This window comes from Onychomys torridus, chromosome 2 (genome assembly GCF_903995425.1).
Source record: "Onychomys torridus chromosome 2, mOncTor1.1, whole genome shotgun sequence".
Classification (NCBI taxonomy): domain Eukaryota; kingdom Metazoa; phylum Chordata; class Mammalia; order Rodentia; family Cricetidae; genus Onychomys; species Onychomys torridus.
The window spans coordinates 140,492,798-140,506,904 of record NC_050444.1 but is presented as its reverse complement, the minus strand read 5'-3'; the positions used below and the strand labels follow the sequence as shown (position 1 = coordinate 140,506,904).

General features: G+C 39.0%; 1 protein-coding gene across 3 annotated transcripts in view; it reads left to right on the top strand.

Annotated features, from left to right (window-relative positions):
• Positions 1–14,107, top strand: part of LOC118577334 (zinc finger MYM-type protein 4) — a 127,414-nt gene that overhangs the window by 35,553 nt on the left and 77,754 nt on the right. The window contains exon 2 of one of the 3 annotated variants that reach the window (XM_036177490.1): positions 6,458–6,517. The exons of the other annotated variants lie outside the window; for them this stretch is intronic. The gene's annotated coding sequence lies outside the window, so the exon portion shown is untranslated. The remainder of the gene's footprint in view (positions 1–6,457; positions 6,518–14,107) is intronic. 3 annotated transcript variants of the gene reach the window in all.

The following is a 14,107-nucleotide window of genomic DNA, read 5'->3' as shown; positions in this document are numbered from 1 at the left end:
CTATTTTTGCTTTGTTACCTATAATTTACGTGCCAAGTCCAGGAAATCATTGCCACATTTAGGATCATGAAGCTTTCTACCTGTTTTCTTTTAGAAAATTTGTAGTTTTGTATCTTACATATAAGATGTAATAGAATTTTAAAAAGTCAGGTGTGGTGCGTCACATATGTAGTTTCCATCCCTAGAAGGCTGCATTATGAGTTGGAGGCCAGCCTGGGCCATTTAGTAAGTTTTAGGCCAGCCTGTGCTAGAGTGAAATCTCATCTCAGAAAACTCCAGACTAGTATGGGTGAACCTGTGCATGCATGTACATATGTGTGCATATAAGAAACAGAAACTAAGCCTGTGCCAGGTACTAGATTCAATTTCTAGCACTGCAATAACTTAAAAAAATTTTAAAGTATGTCTTAATGTTTGTGGAATTCTTGACGTTTCCAGTTATTAAATTTCCTCTATGTTCAATCTTGTGGTGTATATTCCCTAATAAGATATAAAGGAGCACATTGTTCTAGCTGGGAAGATGTTTTAAAGTGCATAAAGGTGTTTGTCATGCAAGCCAGGCAACCTGAGTTCTGTGCCCCAACTTATATAAAAATGGAAGGACAGAACCCACTCCACCAGATCTCAGCACACTCACTGTATGCACAGTATATGCTCTTCTTGCCCCACATACACATAATAAATAATAAAAGTAGGGACTGGAGAGATGGCTCAGTGGTTAAGAATATAGGCTGTGCTTCCAGAGGTTATGGGTCCGATTCGCATGGTGGCTCATAGCAGTTTATAACTCTAGTTCCAGGGAATTTGTTTCCTTCTTTTGGCCTGAGGGCAGTGCATGCACATGGCGTATAGAGGCAAAACATAAACATAGGCAAAACACTCATATACATAAATAATAAAAATATAAGATGTATAGAATTCTGTTTTAAGATGTTTGTTACAGTGATCCTGTTAAAATATCTTTAATATTCATTGCTCTGTGGCAAGGTTGATATACTTTTAAAAAATGGAATATAGTAAACATTTTAGACTGTTGCAGCAATATAGCTATGAACTGATTCAGTTGAACTGTCATAGGCAATATATGTGAATGAGTTAGTGTGTTTGTTTCCAAAAAAAGTTTATGGATGCATTCAATTTCATATAATCTTCTTGTGTCAAGAAATGTTCTTTTGATTTCTGCCCCCTCCCCCCCACCATTTGAAATGTGAAAACAGTGATTAGCTCTTGTGAATATGTGAATAACAGGTGGTTCTTGGGTCGGCACCAGAAATAGTTTACTTTTCTTTGTAGGTGATTACTTACAGCCAAGGAATGTAAATTCTCAAGTTTTGTAGGAATACAAAAATCAATTCCAGTGGGGCGGTTGGTGGTGCACACCTTTAATCTCAGCAAAGACAGAGGCAGGTGGATCTCTGTGAATTCGAGGCCAAACTGGTCTGCAGAGTGAGTTCCAGGACAGCCAGGGCTACACAAAGAAATCTTGTCTTGAAAAACCAGAAAAAAAATAAATAAATAAAAGAAAGAAAAAATTTAGTTCCTGAGAATTTCATTTATTTACTCTTTTGTCATTGGTGAATTAGTATTGTAGTCACCTCAAGTCTGGCCCACATGTCATCTGTCAAACTTGAAAAATATAAGCAAAATGGGAGTTAGAATATGGAACTCACTTTATATATTTACTTGTTTATTCATCTTACATTTATTTATGTGTGTGTATATGTGTAGTGTGTGGTTGTGCCACATTGTACATATAGAAGCCAGTGTACAGCTTGTAAGAATCTGTTCTCTCCTTCCATCATGTGGGTCCTGAAATCGAACTCAAGTCACTATGCTTGGTTTGCTGTCAGGTACCATCCTGCTAGTCCTTCATTTTGCTTTCAATTTGCATTTCCCTGATGAATAATCATTAATAGTAATTCAGTTGAACATTTTTTATTTTATTGGCCATTTAAAAATTTTATGAGGGGTCTGGGGAGATGGCAGCTCACAACTGTCTATAACTCAAGTTCTAGGGGATCCTGAATCCTCACACAGACATACATTCAGGCAAAAGCCAATGCATGTAAAATAAAAACAAATAATTATTATTTTTTGTCTCTGGGAAGCAGTTAGAGAAGAGTGGGGATTTTACATCCTGTCATGAGCACTGTGTTAAGACTTGTAAAACTGAGCTGGGTTTGATGACAGATACAGAACAGTGCACTCAGGCACTTGGAGACGTGCCTACAGTTAACCCATTAATAACGAGAAAATGTCAACTGTGGCCTGCTTGTGATTTGGGAATCCTGGTGAACTTTGGACTTCTTTTTTTGTGTTCCTGGAACATCCATGATTATACAGTACAAATCTGTTACTTCTGCATCTTAAAAAATCTCAATGATAAGCCGGACAGTGGTGGTGCACGCCTGTAATCCCAGCACTTGGGAGGCAGAGGCAGGTGGATCTTTGTGAGTTCAAGGCCAGCCTGGTCTACAGAGCTAGTCCAGGACAGAGCTACAGAGAAACCCTGTCTTGAAAAACAAAACAAAACAAAACAAAAAATCCCAATGACAAATATTTTGAAGGTGGAATGAAATAGGTTCTCTGCTGTCTCCTAAATGTCTTTTACGTTTTCACTTTTTTACGACCAAATAAAGTCACCAAACACTTGTAATGCAGAGAATGGGATAAAAAAAATTTTGTGAGATGATTATCATATTAAGTTTGTTACCCATTTCCCATTTTTGTTGAAATGTATTGAGTTATGACAGTTCTCTAAATATTTGGTACCATGAACTTTCTAGTTTCTGCCTTAGTATTTTTTCACAGTGATATACTTTGCATATGTAGAATCTAATTTTAATGTAGTTGATTGATAATAAATGCATTATTATCTTTCTTTGTGGTTCACATTTCTCCTTTATTTTATTTTGGAAAATCCTTGGTTGGAAAAGTAGATTATAGGGTTTTGGGCTATAGTTCAGCTGGTGGAATGCTTACTTAGCACTGCATGCTGATACACACTTGTAGTTAGCATTTGACAAGTGGAGGCAGGAAGAGGAAGAGCTCAAGGCCATCCTTGGTTACATAGTAAGTTCAAGACTAGCCCTAAATATAGGAGATTTCTTTAAAAAATAAATAAAAAGCAAGAGCAATTATATTCCAACCAATGATCATTGGTTTTGCCTTTTTTGTTTTTGTTTTTTGACAGTTTCTTTGTATAGTCCTGCCTGTCATAGAGCAGACTGGCCTCGAACTCACAGAGATCTGCCTGGCTGAGCCTCCTGAGTGCCAGGATTAAAGGTGTGCTCCACCACTGCCCGGCTAAAGTTTTTTCTTCATTGTATTTTATGTGTATGGGTATTTTGTCTGCATGTATGTCTATGCACCACATGTGTGTAGTACATACAGACATCAGAATGTGGATTCCCTAGAACTGGAATAACAGATGTTAGCTCTCAGGTGGGTGCTAGGAATACAACCTGACTTCTAGAAGAGCAGGTACTTTTGAGTCATCTTTTTACCGCTAATTTTTATTTTTGACTTGGGGCAGTCGTTCTGTATTCCCCGCGCTCCCAGCACTCCCATGATCAATATAGGAGATGGAAAAAGGAAAGTCACCGAGAAGTTCAAAGGCCAGTATGCACAGTAGAAACATTAGGGGCCTTCCCCCAACAAGTTGTTTCCCTCCCTCCTTCCCCTGCCCCCTCCACACACATATACACAAAATATATAAAAGAAAAAAGCTATTTAGAAAAGAACTATATACATTAACATAGAAATCTATCCCTCTTTTAAAAATGGTGTGGACTGTACCCAGCAGCTAAATTAAATGACACTTAAATGCTAATTGTACATGGTAGCTCATAACTATAATGCTAACAGTTGAGAGGTTGATATAGGAAGGACTGCCCTCCAAATCTTTTCCTTTAAGTGGTGGCATAGATCAACTCACAGGGGCACCAGCGCCCGGCCTCCTATCTATCTATCTATCTATCTATCTATCTATCTATCTACCTATCTACCTACCTACCTACCTACCTACCTACCTACCTATCTGTTTTTTATGTATGCAGAAGAGGGCGCCAGATCTCATTACAGATGGTTGTGAGCCACCATGTGGGTGCTGGGAATTGAACTCAGGATCTCTGGAAGAGCAGTTGGTTCTCTTAACCTCTGAGCCATCTGCAGCCTGTTTATTTATTTTTGTATTTTTGAGACAAGGTGTGATGTGGTCCAGGATGTAGCCCAGGGTTAGGATGACCATGCTATAAAGCTAGACCGACCTTGATTTACTGATCTTTCTATCTGAATTTTCTGAGTGCTAGTATTATAGACCTGGACCACCATATCTGACAGGAAATTTTTATTATTATATATTTTATTTTATTTTTGGAGCTGAGGATCTAACCCAGGGCCTTGCGCTTGCTAGGCAAGCGTTCTACCACTGAGCTAAATCCCCAACCCCTATATATTCTATTTTTATGTTCATTGGTGTTCTGCATGCATGTTTGTGGGAAAGTGTCAAGTCCCCTGGGGGTAGAGTTACAGGCAGCTGTAGGTTGCCATGTGGGTGCTGGGAATTGAACCCAGGTCCTCTGTAAGAACAGCCAGTGCTCTTAAACACTGAGCCATCTCTCCACTCCTATTTTTATATTTTAATTTAGATTTATTATATTAGACAGATACCCACTGAGGCAAGGTGCTGTTTATTACTTTTAAAAAGTTTGTTTTGTTTTAATATGTTTATGTGTGGGGTCGGTACACAGGTTTGGAGAGATTGCGTATGTATTTATGTGTGAGTGTGCGAAAATGAGTGGTTTTTTTTTTTTTTTTCTTTCTCTCTTCTCTGTAGGTCTCCACTTTATTTTTAAGACAAGGTCTCTTATTGAACTTGAAACTCTACTCTAGCTAGTCTGGTTGTCTAGCAAACTCCTGGCATTCACCCGTCTCCCTATCCATTTCCATGCTGAGGTTACCTGATGTTTGGCCTCTTAACCATTGTGTCAGGGATTTGAACTCAGGTCTTTTTGCTGATTACACAGTATTGCTTAAATTCTAAAAGGTCTTTTTAATAATAAGAAAAAAACAACCTGGTACCAGATATTGGGATGAAAGCTAAAGAAAGATCAGAGAAGTAGAGCAAGCCACAGCCACCCTCACCTCGCCTCCTCAGCCAATTCTGTTTCCATGAATCCTCAGACAGAAAGCCTCTTGAGTCCTCACCTGAAGGGCCTCAGCCAAAAAGAGCTTTTTGTTCCTGTCGTCCCCCCCCCCCCCCCATCACTTCCTGGGATTAAAGGTGTGTGTGCTTCCCAGGACTGGGATTAAAGATGTGTGTCACCACCACCTGCCTGTTTTCTCTCCTAAACTGAGTCAATCTCATGTAGTCTAGGGTGGCCTTGAACTCACAGAGATCCAGACAGATCTCTGCCTCCTGAGTGCTAGGATTAAAGGTGTGTGCCACCACTGTCTAATCTAGTGGCTGGCATTGTCTTCTGATCCTCAGGCAAGCTTTATTAGGATATACAATATATTACCACACATCTCCCCAGCCCTTTTGGTTTTGAGACAGAGTCCCTGTTACCAAGATTGATTTTAAACCCTCAAGTAATCTTCCTACCTTAGTAACTCAAATAAACTGGGACTACACACACTTTTTGAACTATCTAAATTTTTTTCTTTATGATTTTTAAGGTGTTTATTAATATACTACATTTTAACATGATTTTGTACAGTTTAAAAAAATTATCAGGGTAGGGATATAGATCTGAATGGTAAAGTAGTTGGCTAGCCCACATGAGGCACTGGGTTGGATATCCAATAATAAAAGAAAATAACAATTGTAGTTCTCGAAACATGCATGTACTCACTTTTCAGGAAGTTCTATGGTCTTATCTTTATGTGTTTTGGAGTGGAGTCTCATGTTTTTCAAGTTAGTCATGGAACTGAGGACGATCTTCAACTACAGTTTCTTTTGCCCATATTTCCTGTGTGCTGGGATTACAGGTGTTTGCCAGTGTACCTGGTTTTGCTTGTTGCTGGGTATCAAACTCAGGCTTCATGTTTGCTACATGAGAACTCTACCAACTGAGTTAAATTCACAGCCAGTGAATCAATGTTTTTGTTATGTTATTTATATTAATAGCAGGGCATATGTTATACTAATTTTGTTATAAACACCTTACTTTTCATCATTCATTAAAGTTTTGTGATTAATTTAAAGTAATAAGTATTTGTTACACCCTTTCTTATAGCATTGTCTCTAAATTTTGTTACTTTTGAAAATGGATTATTTGTATTTATAGGTTATTACAAGAATGATCTAAATAACTCATAATTCCCTTAATAAATGCAGTAAGATTTTAAAATAAATTTGTGTCTATAGTGACGCACTTTAAAATCATCTACGAAAGTTATTCTCCCAATGACTGGTCAAATCACATAATTTCTTTTTTGTTTTGTTTATTTGCAGTGCCGGGAAGTTAAATTCTCTTTGCTAAAACTTTTAGGACTTCGTTAAATAACATTCAAGGTAATAGTCACCTTTGACTGATTCCTGATTCCACTTGAACTAGTTCTTAACATTTTGTCATTTGGTGATGATTGCTCTTGGTTTTTATCAAATAGGCTCTGGGTACAGGCCTTCAATCTCAGTACTTGGGAGGCAGAGGCAGGCAGGTCTCTTGTGAGTTTGAGACCAGCCTGGTCTACAGAGTGAGTTCCAGGACTGCCCTGACTACATAGACTCTATCTCAACAAACAAAACCCAAGAAAACTGATGCGATCAGGAGGGTGGTGCAGTGGGTAAGAGTGCTTGCTCTGCCAGCATTAGGACGTGGGTTAGACTCTGTAGTACCCACATTAAAAAAAAAGCTGGGCACTAATGCCAGTGTTTATAGAGGGCTGGTGAGCACAGACAGGTGAATCCCTAAAGTTCTTATTGGCCAGCTAGCCTAGCCAAAACAGTGAGCCTTCTGTGAAGTACAAGACCCTGTCTCAAGGAAATGGCTGAGAGTGATAGAGCAAAACACTAACATCTTGCTCTGGACTTTGTATGCCTATTCACCTGATATTCATATGTGTACCATACACACTCTCCCATCCCTACATGCATATACAAAATCAACTACATTCACATTCTTATTTCCAAAAAAAAAAATGGCTGAAGATTGATTCTTTTATATTGTGTATCCATTAGTATCTTCTTAAAGGATTTTCTTGCACAATTTGTATAAAATTGATTTTTTTTTTTTTTTTTTTTTTTGAGCTGAGGACCGAACCCAGGGCCTTGTGCTTGCTAGGCAAGTGCTCTACCACTGAGCTAAATCCCCAACCCAAGTTCTGTGTGTTCTTAATCAATCTGCCTCCTGGGGGCATGCATCATCATGACTGGCAGCTTAATAATTACTTTTTGAGTAGAGTTTTCTGATAAAACTGAGGGAGACTCTGTCCCTCCCCTTCTCTCTCTTTTCATTCCTTTTCCTTTCTTCCTTCCTGTTTCACAGGTCTTACTATGAGTCCAGGTTGGCCTTCAACTTGTGATGCTCCTGGTTCAACTTCCCAAGTACTTTGGAGATTCCTTTCCTTAAAAGTATTTTTAAAAACTACATTTACGTGTGTGTGTGTGTGTGTGTGTGTGTGTGTGTGTGTGTGTGTGTGTATGTGTGCATGTGCACACGCACCCACCCACACATGGATGTATGTGTATGTGTCCTACAGTGCTTGTGTGGAGGTCAGAGGATAATATATGGTAGTTGGTTATTTTTCCCAGGCTTAACAGCACTTGCCTTCACATGCAGAACCATCTTATCAGCCGTGAAGATTGATGTGAAGATTTTCAATTGTGAATTTGCGTTCTTTCAGTGATGTAACATTAGGCATGTTTTATGTTTCATATTATCTCTGTTTTATTTGTTGATAATTTCCAAGGAATTTATCCATTTTATTTAGGCGGTCTCTGTGTCTTTTGAACTGTACTGTTTCAGTGGCAGATGGGATTTTACCCTGGTTTTCATTTTCAACTCCCTGATGATTAATGACATTCTTTCTCATACTTGTTAAGAATCCATCAAAGACTGCTACTATTTCTGGTTTTTTGTGGCAGGGTTTCTCTGTGTAGCCCTGGATGTCCTGGAACTACCTCTGTAGACCAGGCTGGCCTCAAATTCATAGAGATTCTCCCACCTCTGCCTCACAAGTGCTGGGATTAGTGTGTGCTACCCCTGACTGATTTAACCATAACTTCTGAAGTTAAAATTATACTTACTATTACTTTATTTCTGAAAATTACACTTCAATTTAAAGATTTATTTTTTATTTTATGTGTACGAATGTTTTCCAAGCAACATGTAAGTTCACTGGGTGTGTGCCTGGTGCCTGGATCCTCTGGAACTGTGAGTTATAGATGGCTGTGAGCCATCATGTAGGTGGTGGGAATTGAACCCTGGTCCTCTGCGAGAACTGCTGAGCCACCTCTCAAACTCATGAGAATCCCCCCTCCACCTCTAGCCCCCAGCCCCAGAGACAAGGTCTCTCTGTGTAACAGCACCTTGAAAGACTAGGCTGGTCTCAAATTCATAGAGATCCACCTGCCTCTGCCTCCTGAGATAATCTCTGTGTTGAGATTAAAGGTGTGTGCCAACAGTGCCTAGCTGGCCCAAAAGACATTTAGTTTTCTGTAAGACTGAATCCGATGATCAGAGGGAGGACCTAGAGTGATTGGAGAGCAAAGAAGGCTTTGAGATTAGGGGTTTTTCAGATCATTTGCTGTGCGCGGGCAGAAGTCGTCACATTCTGAGAATTTGGAAATCGAAGTGTGTCTTTTTTGGCCATTGAGACTTATTATCTAGTTTGTACTGAGGTCAAGCCTTATTGCAATTAATGGGATTTCTGAATCCGAGGAAGGAAAGAGATTTGAGAAAGTAGGCAAGAGGAGCTGCCGAGTTTAATGAAAGTCCATGGTTAATTCAAACTCCAGCAAGTGAATGAGACAAGAGTGAGTGAGAAACAGAGCAGGCAAGAATGGAGACATCCCTAAAAGGTGGCAGTAAAGAATTTCTAGGAGCAGCAGAGGAAGGAAAATGTGGGGGAGAGAGGCTTAGGAAAAGAGTTCATAAATAGGAATCTCACCAGGGTGAGGATTCCAATAGCATAGGAATGGAAGGAAAGAAGGGTTAAGTATATAGTGACAATGTCCATCCAAGGGTGTCCCTAAAGGGAAGGAGATTGTCAGATGCCCAGGATCTCCTGGCCAAGTCTTCTTTGTCCATGGGGTAGGACACTTGAGAGGGTGTAGGGAGGATGATGCCTGATATACCAGCTTGACTTTTGTAGTAAGTTACAGAGAGACAGAACAAGGCCCCAGCAAGCCAGTGAGAGACAAATCAGGCAACTCAGAGAGGACACTTATTGAATAACTGTGGAGAGATGAGTGAGCAGAAGGGGTAAAAGAAAGAAGGGGCTGAAAAGGTGGACTCTCTAAAATTTGGAGTCGAATATTGTTGGTGGCAGGAGCTAGCAGAAACAAATGATCAGTTCCCAGGAGGGTCATAGTGATAGTTTGGTTCAGTTAGGAGAGTTAGGGTTTTTTTTTTTTTTTTAAGGGTGTGAGGGGGTCCAGGTCTGGTGGCAGAGGCATTGTCTTTCCCAGGTTTTAGCACCAAATGTAAGTGAGGGCACAGTAAAACCACTAAACTTGGACCACTCCGTGGGTAGAAAGAATAATTTATTGGGGATCAAACTGCCAAGACTAACCCTCAGTTTGTGTGTGTGTGTGTGTGTGTGTGTGTGTGTGTGTGTGTGTGTGTGTGTGTGTGCGCGCGCGCGCGCGCGCGCGCCGAGTATGAGTGTGTACACATGTGCATGAGCAGAGAGTAGCAAAATGATGGAAAAGCAAGTGGCCTAGCAGGGTGGGAGTCTTTGCATTAGCTGACACAGGCTGTGTGGATTGACTGGGACCTAGATTCCTGTGCTGAAGGTGATTGACCTTAAGGGAGGGTGGGTTAAGGGAGCTCCCTGGAGGACAGAACCTTTAGGCTTCTGTTTACTCAATAGCCGCAATAGTCCTTCTATTTAGGACTATTCTTTTTCTTTTTCCACAGCACTGCCATTTTGGGGGGCTGCTTTGGACCTAACAGTGTATGTGAGAATATAGATATCCATGTTCCATTTTTTTTTTTTTTTATGTGGAGGTCAGAGGACAAATTTTGGAGTATGTTTTCACCTCTTTTGTGGATTCTTGGGATCAAATTGGGTTATCAGATTTATATGGCAAGTGTTTTACCCATTTAGCATTTTTGCTGGTCCTGCATTTAAAGTTTTCACCTTTGTCAATAGGACTTGGGAATTTAAAAAGTCACATCATTTTTTTCTTCTTTTTTTTTCCATTTTTTTTTTTCTGTAAGCGTTCAGCTTAGGTGGTGGCGGCAAATAGCGCTGATCCCTGCTCTCAGGAGGTAGAGGCAGCTGGAGCTCTGTGAGTTTGAGGCCAGCTTGCTCTACAGAGTGAACAAGTTTCAGGACAGCCAAGTCTACACCGAGAAGCCCCTTATTGAAAAAAACAAAACAAAACAAAAAACAAACAAACAAAAAAACCCAACCAAACAGAGAGAAAGAAAAAATTCACTGTGTATTCCAGGTGGCCTAGAACTCACAGAAATTCACCTTCTAAGGGCTGAGATTAAAGGTGTGTACTACCACATCTGGCCACCTCATTTTTTTAAAGCAGCTATATAATAGTCTATTGGTGTAAGCACTGTAATTAATTTGCTTAATTGGTGAAAAGAGATGTTGTATCCAGTATATACATACTTACATACATACAGGTATATCTGTCTGTGTATATCTAATCTATCTGATCTATCTATCTAATCTGTCTGTCTATCTATTTACAAAGATTCTTACGTAGTGCAATCTGGCCTCTAACTTCCTTTTGTTTACGTTCATTCCTATTGGTATTTAACTGTAAGGGTTGAGAAATACTCTTTGCTAAGGATTAAACAGTATGTATTTTAGGCTTTCCAAAGTCCACTTGTGATCTCCTCCCGCAATCTCTTCTCTCTCTAGTTCATGGCTTTGGGTCATAATTTGCTAACCTTGTTTTGTAGCATTCTTGTCTTACTGCCATTCTGTAGCTTATTGTATCATTAATTGGCATTTCGCTTGTTGACTGTTGTTCTATCCCTATCTGTGGATGTTTGTTAAAACCCTTGCTTTGATATTTATTTGATTGTTTCTTTATTGCCCTTTGTGACATAGTGCAATGAAATAGTTTTAACTAGTTTATCTGTTGTCTTTTGATTGGTTTTCATTTTTTGTTTTATATTTTATTCAGTAAATTTGTGTTTTATACTTTTTTGTCATTAAATATTACCTTCTGACTTAATAATTGTAACATGGCTTCTGTTATTTTCCTTTTAATGTCTGAACTTAGATCTATCTGGAGGTTATTTCATTGTGAGTTGCATATCAGATTTTTTTCCGAGTGCCTACTTCTTTCTCTCTATCCTGTTTCCTGACTGTTAATGTAAATAGATAGCAAACGTTTCTTCCAATATTACTTGTTAGTATTGATTTTTTTAATATATTATATAACTTAAATTGGTGACCGTATAACATACATTTCATTCATGAAACAGTTATAATGTACACAGTACATGGCTTGCTAATAAGGACTAAATGCTGACTAGAGAAGATGACTTCAGAATGCTTATAGTATGGTAGAATGCTGGGATGCATATCTCCTTAATTTCTCTCTCTCTCTCTCTCTCTCTCTCTCTCTCTTTTTTTTAAGATTTTTATTTATTAATTATGTATATGGTGTTCTGCCTTCACGCCAGAAGAGGGCACCAGATCTCATTACAGATGGTTGTAAGCCACCATGTGGTAGCTGGGAATTGAACTCGGGACTCTGGAAGAACAGCCCATGTTCTTAACCGCTGAGCCATCTCTCCGGCCCCATCCTCCTTAATCTCTTATGATGAAGTTTTAAGTAATTGGAAAACAGGACTATAAAAATATCTGCAATGTTGCTCATCCTGTGCAGTCTTTTAGTTCCTCCCTGTCTCTGCTGTATGCCATGAGAAAGTATGCATGTTGATGCCTCACCTGTGAGTTTCATTTCCTCTAAGATTTAGCGTCTGTATCAGGTGTGATGGCATACACCATTAATTTCAGCACTTGGGAGGCAGAGCCAGGCACATCTTGAGTTCAAGGCTACTCTGGTCTACAGAGCCAGTTCTAGGACAGCCAGGCCTACACAGAGAAACCCTCTCTCAAACTAGAAAACAGAAAAAAAAAAAAAAAAAGAATTTATCATCTGTTTACCATCTATTGTGTGATTAAATTATTTATTCATTGAACATTATTTATTTTCTGTATACATTAGTATTTTGCTTGCATATATGTCTGTTTGGTGGTGTCCAATCCCCTGAAAATGGAGTTACAGACAGTTGTTAGCTGTCATATTATGGGTGCTGGGAATTGAACCCAGGTCCTCCGGAAGAGCAGCTAGTTTTTTTAACTGCTGAGCTATCTTTGTAACCCCCTTTTATTTATCTTGAAAAAGAGTTTCTCTCTCTTTGTAGCCCTGAATGTTCTGGAATTCTCTGTGTAGCCCAGGCTGGCCTCAGGCTCACAAAGATCTGCCTGCCTCTGCTTCTTGAGTGCTGGTATTAAAGGCGTGTGCACTACAACTGGCTCGAAAGATTTAGTTTTATATTTTTATGTGTATGGGTGTCTTCGTGTAAGTGTACCATATGAGTGCTTGGTGCCTGCAGAAACCAGAATAGGGCATCCGATTTTGGAACTGGAGTTATAGATGGCTGAGTCACCTTATGTGTGCTGGGAACTGAACCCAGCTGTTCTAATAGAGCATTAAGTACTCTGTAAGAGCATCGACTGCTCTTTAACTGCTGAGCAGTCTCTCTAGCCTTCTGTGAATTGTTTTGGAAGGCATACAAGGATTTTCCAATTTTCTTTATTTCACACTAATTATCAAGCATTCTACTGATGTAAAAATATGAAGAGTTTTCCTTCTTTCTGGTTTTGATTTCATTGTGAGCTCCAATCTTGATTTTTTTTTCCCCAAATGTAATACCGTTAGTAGGTTTTTTTTCCTTCCCCATCATTTTTGTAGCTTTGTAAGTAAGAACAGTTGTTATTAGAGTTTTCACCATTTTGTCCTTATAATCTGTGGTATTACTTATTTATCACATATGTGCAGTGAATGGATGCATCTCTCCTTTAGAGAACAGGGGACTATGGGAGGTCTACAAGTGTTATGGAATAGCTTACATTATAGAAAAATGCCTTTGGAGAAGAAAACTTTTATTTGGATTCTTCATAGTTAAGTCTTGATTATATATAAACAGATAAAGGATTTTATTAGATTATAGATCCAAGTTAAAGAGCCAACCACAGAAAGCTTTTGAATTGAATAACAAGTATGCTATTAATATTTTCAGTCTCTCTTTTACTTTGTTTTTAACAAGTTCCAGTTTGCCTATTCTTGTACTAATTAAATGTGATTTTGGCATAGGATTTGTAAGAATACAGTTAGGGGCTGGAGAGATGGCTCAGTGGTTGAGAGCATTGGCTGCTCTTCCAGAGTTCCTGAGTTCCATTCCCAGCAACCACATGGTGGTTCACAGCTATCTATAGTGGGGTCTGATGCCCTCTTCTGGTGCCCCCTTCTTAAACGCATATATACAGATAGAGCACTCATATACATAAAAATAAATAAATCTTTAAAAAAAGAATATAGTTACTTTGTAGGTAGTTATGCGGATTTAGTGCACTGAAAATAGAGTACGAGAAGAAATTTGGACAGTCAGAATTAGGTGCTGAATAGTGGAAATGGATTTTAGAGATACAAAGCAATATAGTTGATAGAATTTATTCATGGGAAAGGCGAATTGAAATAATTTTCTCTCTTGAATAATTGTTAGTTGATGAGTCATTTAATCAAGTGAGGGAAAAATAAGAACTGCATGTGTGAAATGAATTAATGAGTGAGCTTAGAGATACTAAGTTGGAGTTCCTTAAGGGAGGAGAGCTAGTTGAATGTAGGTCCCTCAATCTACCTTGGGATCTATTTATTTTTATTTTAGTGTGCTATTTACTT